The following is a 6,000-nucleotide window of genomic DNA, read 5'->3' as shown; positions in this document are numbered from 1 at the left end:
AAGATCACTATCCCCCAAGCCTACTGGGTCAAAAATAGTCCCTGTTAGCCTTTTATAAATCAGAGTGTTTCTATAAAAAGACGTTGGCTGACCAGAAACCTGGGCTGAAGCCACATCGGCCTATCTTTAGCTTTATTTATGTCCTGGTGTTGACAACACCACTTGCAGAGCTTTCCAGTCACCGTTCAATGGGTCACATGTGTGCCGAGCCTTCCTCTCGATGCTGGAAAGCACCGTGGAGTAAAAATCAGTGGGTCCACAGAACTGGCCGGCCTGCATCCCTTACAGAAAACAAAGCACCTAACAGCTGCTGAGTTAACGGCTTGATGATTCCTGCCCTCAGATTCTTTCCATCCACTTAGTGTTTATGGAGCTCTCTTGTGATGACAGATAAGCATGCCCACTATTGTGAAATGATGATTGGCATTATTACAACTGTTGGAATAGAAACAACCATTACTGTGGCTATATTTGGGCAATGTAGGCCAAGCTCCATTGTTCTTACTTGACTTTTTTACCCATTAGGGATAAATATTCATCCCTTGTCTTTTCAGTGAGAGCTGCCTGTACTGCCACCACATGCAGAACTGTGATGTGAAACACATTTCATACAGGCGTTTCAAAAGGCAGACAGCATTATGTGTGGCATCCATAAAAAACACATAACGATGCATCTATCTTTTGTTTTTTTTTACAGGGTTTTATGACAGAAGAAGGATTCTACTTTCCATCCATCCACCCATCCATCCATCCATCCATCCATCCATCCAGCCTTCGGCCATCCATCTTCTTCCATCCATCCATTGGAATGCTCTTCATATCAAATGAAGCTAAGAAAGACAGACTGTTAACACGATTAATCAGCCCTTTCTTTTTTTACTCTCCTTCTGTTTTGTGGTGAATCTTTAGAAGCAAGTTTACCCACACAAGGACAAAGGTCGCCACTCAAACTTATTTCGTGGCTGAAAGCAGAGGTCGCACACTCATTGTGCAGAAATGGTGTAGGAGGACTGCATGTGTGTCTGTGTGTCTGTGTGTGTGGGCTCCTGCTCTTTTCTCAAGAAGGCAGCATTGTTGCACAAAAAAAAAAAAAAAAAACCTATGAGCTACAAACACATCGTACGACCCTGTTGCTCTCTCAGCGTCTCCACACTAAGATTGTTTCATACACCACCGTTAAAAGATGGTCATGGTTTTTATTTTTTATCCTGTATTGAACCTGGCAATGATCTGTATTGAGTCTGAGGAGCACAATCATGCAAATGCTTGTGCCAAGATGGAGACGTGTCAGCGCTTACTGTGTGGGATGAGTCTTAGAGGAATGAAAGATTGGAACACTGTTTCAGATGATAATTTGCTGTTTCTATTGTTCTCATAATATCAAGAGATGTGGGTCTATATAGATGCTGTGTAGGGACTTCCTTGATGTATGTATATTAATACACACATTACATGTGTAAGTAATTATAATTATAATACATTTTATTTAAAGCAGAGATTAAAAAAAAAGCAGTAATACATTGATAAAATTTACATTAAAAAGACACATTTACAGGACATAGATGATTTATAAGGCTGGTGGGGAATGATCAAACTGAATATGCCAGTTTAAGAAGATGTGTTTTGAGATGAGATTGAAAAATGTTGAGTGGATATTACAGATGTGTTGGGAGGGAGTTCCAGAGGTGGGGGGCAGAGCGCCTGAGGATTCTGGGCCCCATGATGGACAGGCGTGAGGGTGGTGCAGCAAGTTGAATGGAAGAAGAGGACCTGAGAGTGTGGATGGGAGATCAAATTGAACTGAATTGCCAACAAAATAATAGCATCTGTTGAATAAGAAAATTGATTATATGACACATTTTGCCTTGTTTTGAATTCTAAAGAAATTAATGTGCAATCAGTGAGCAGTCTGGTGAACTGCGGCACATTACAATCCCAATTTCCAGAAGGCGAGGGTAGCATGTTCACAGGGTTGTGTGGTAGAGCCTGGTTTACTTTCCTCTGCATTTATTTTCCAGCTGCTTCTTCAATCAAATTGTTGATTTCCAGCTTCCTGTCTTGAGAGTCTGAAATGTACGAGTGATTACAGTCTCTCAGAAACCATAAATAGCAGGAGTGACGCACATTCTCTGTCAAATGTCAATTTCGCGTGACATGCAGTTTAAACTGTTTTCCTGCTCAGAACATCAAATTACTGCATTGGATGTATGATAGAAAATAGAAAACAGAACTATGACGCCTTGTCCTGTGCATGTGTCGGTGAGTATTTATATTGCAAATACACAGAGAAAGCCTACATTCATGAGTGAAAATTATATTTACTTCTGGGTTTTTGTGGAATAGGCATATGTATTTCACATACTTGACCAGTGCTGCTGGACCAGAGCTGCATCATATACAGGGTTAAGAGATTCTCACGCTGCCAGTGACAGTGCATGTGAAAGAAGACAGACTCAAACAACCAACTTCACTCAAACCGGTTTTAAAGTTGGGGAAAGGCTAAATCATAAATACAGATTGCTGTTCTGTGTTTACTTCAGTAAAAATGAACAACAAATTTGCAGTCAGACTTCCTTCCAGATTGGCTGCAATAAGGGGCTTACAGTAAAAGTGAACAGCTGGACTCACTATCAGTCACAGTGATGCAACATAACGCACCAGTGCATCGCGTCCCTGTTTGGCAGCAACCATTCCTGTCATGAATCAATCTATCTCGCAAATGGAAAACCCTAACAGCCTCTGACCTATCTCAACTGCCAGTAATTACATGCAATTTATATTAGTCAAACATAATTTACGGAAAGAACCGGAGATGCAGAACCATCTAAGAGCAAGTTTATTCCCACACGGTGCAGGCCATTTAACGAAGCATTTCTCAAGGTCATTTCACAGGAAGAATGCTTATATTTTTAACCTTTAAGATCTTAGTTTCCATTTGTACACTATTAACAGGAAGAAGATGTCTTACATACTCTTGCACAACTTGTTGGGTTGTTATTATTTCACATATATTCAAATGAAAACCTACATGCTCCAAAAGCAATCAGTGGTGTTAAATACCGTGAGAAAAGGGTGTTTACCTCTCCATGAAGTGCCGCCCAATCAAACAGACTGCAATCAAAATGCTAATGAGCACTGTATATGAATCTGTATCTAATCTCCATACCTCTGTTATGTGCAGAGATATGACAAATCACTCAAATGAACAATGAACTGTCTTTTTTCACCTTTGAGCAGATCAGCGTCAAAACAAATACAAATTGGATTATGGTTAACCCATGAAATCCCACTAAAGACGGAGAAGTTGATTGAGTTCGACTGTTCTAATACTGGTAAAGAGGTGTGGACACTGTTTTGTTATTTTAACTTTACTTAACCTCTCTGTTGGATGTACATTGGAACAAAACTAAACATGCTACATTCTGACTAACAGATATACTAATGTAATTTACAGTGATCATGGATATTATCAGTTTTTTAAGGATGCACATTTGTACCAGACGTCAAATGAAAAGGATGTGACCCTTTTTTTGAATAACGAATTGATGGGATACGGTAGTGGTAAACCGCCTGGAGGTGCCTTTTACAAATATAGCAAGACACTAAGGATTGTACCAATTTTGTTATTTTCGAGAATTTGATGCAATGATTGATACCACTCTGATGTCTGTAAATGTAAACACAAGGTCGGCTTAGTTGGGTTTTAAGATTGGAACAGATAGAACTTGGTTTTGTGTGAAGGTAACACAAGCGGCTCTCCTTTAACCTTAAAGGTCCTTTAAAATTATGTAATACCTCATTTGCTTGTAGGGAAAAGGAGACAACATGAAGTAACCATTCTCAGCCAAGACATATCGGTAACAAACCCCATTCGAACAACCAGAATCAAATCTAGCTTGCTAGACAGATAATAAAAACTCACGTATAAATGGAAGACTAGTAAAAATTGTCAACAGCTGTAGCTACTGTTTACCTCAAACAGCTAGAGATGGGAAAGCTGTCAAGTATAGAGCAAAAGAGAAACGAGATGATCTTAAAACAAGCTTAAAATAGCCATAGCTGTGGGGAAACTCATAACAGAGGAGGGAGGGATAAAGAAAAACTCTATGCCGGTAACCCAGCGATGGAAAACCAGCTGTCCTCTTAGGGAAAACCATCACGAGTTTCCATCCATATGTGGTGAATTATCTCTCATTTCCCAAGTTACTTGAAGTGATTGGAGCTCTCACCCCTATTTCTTTCTGTGGCCTTGCACCCCATGTCGGCCAGCTGAACCCTCCCTGTGTGCAAGAAGATCTGTAGGGACACATCAAGGCTAAAGTTGGAGACTCATTACATCCCAAATGTAACACTTGACCCTGTGTCATGAGCTTATCCCTTTGCTTCTGCTCTCTCATCTCCCTCAGGGTCCTCTTCAGAGTACTGTGCTTTTACTTGGAGCTTGGATATTGTGCTTTGATTGGAACAGTTATCTGCAGCTATAAATGGCCTAATATAAATGGGCAGTGGGTGGGTAAGCTAACAGCAGCATTGTCTGTATATTTGGTGAGTCACTGCGCATTGAATGTGACCGGCTGAAGGGGCATATTATTTACACACATAGTGGAGAATATGTTAATGAGTTTATTCTTATATTTGCCATCTAATTTCCGGCACACCGTTTTTGTAATATTGCCTTCATCTCATCCGCTAACAGAAGGGAGGAATTGTTGAAAATATATGTTTGATAGTTTAGTCCACAAAAGTATGAAATTGCTTTAACATTTACTAGTACCAGATGGTTTACTGCTTTAAAAAAATACATTTGGTTTAGGTATCGACACGTTGATCATATTTCCTGACAATAGTCTATAGGCATAATACCATTTGAGTCAGACAGCTCACGTTGTTGAAACATTTATTGCAGAAGCAGAACATAGTTTGTGTTGCATGTAGGCTCCAACCAAATTACTCCTCGCAGTTTTATTTTACATGAAAAAATCTGAGGAGGAATGACACGCATCTTATTGTTCACAGGTCAGAAACTACAGGAGGATGCTGTGGTGGTGGCTGAGCAACAGTGCAGTACTGCTGCAGGTCATAGCTGGCAATAAAGAAGCAGAGAAGGAGACCGGAAAGCTTGAATAGACTGCCAATTAGTACAGTATAGGTGATTGTGGTGATGATGCACGTCAAGTGTGAAATCAGTGCAGCTCAAGTTGCCTGCTTGATGTAGATTGCAGGAGTCACATCATAATTTATATGTCTGATTATTTTCTGTATGTTAGTACAGTCCTTTGTTGTTCTCATAATGCTCTCAAATTCTCAATCAAAAAATGTTTTTCTATCACTTTAAAACAAAAGGTATCCCAGAATCTGCGGTATAGATTTTAGCTAGTGAACTATACGTTTAAATTGGGGTCTATCAGAGGAATTTAATGTTTTTGCATCACAAACAATTTGAATTTTCACTTGTTTCTCCTTACTGCTGCATGAGCAATTATCTAAAATTGATAAGACTTGTCACAGCACATGGGTGAATCTATAGCATTTATTAAATGTGTCTTTTGTGAATGAGAGGTGATTAGTTTGTCTGACAATGCTGGCTAAATGTCACCCAGTAGACCTTCCATGAGCTATTTATAGCAACACTTTGGTCTCAATTTAGCTCTGCTTGCTTGTGAGGTCACCTAGGTCAGCATTCATAAAGGCTTAATCAGACAGATAGAAGCGTGCTGCTAATGAAGTTACTAACTAGACATTTCAGGCTGTCTTATTAGATTAGAAATACTTTGGTTTGTAAAGTGAAAGCAAGCAGTTAAATGAGCGATGACAAATCTAAGTATGTGAGGCTCATATCTACAGTACAGTTTACACACATAAAGACCTGGATTGATTGAGTAAAAGAAGACAAACATCTGATCAAAAATGATGCATTTCTGGTACTTGCGTCATTGTTAATTCTGCTAATGTTTAAAATTAGATTAAATGTTATTTCAGCATTTACAAACAGGTTTCCTC

The sequence above is a fragment of the Symphodus melops genome, assembly GCF_947650265.1.
Source record: "Symphodus melops genome assembly, chromosome: 3".
Taxonomy (NCBI): Eukaryota; Metazoa; Chordata; class Actinopteri; order Labriformes; family Labridae; genus Symphodus; species Symphodus melops.
The sequence above is the reverse complement of the archived record's forward strand: the minus strand, read 5'-3'. Positions refer to the sequence as shown.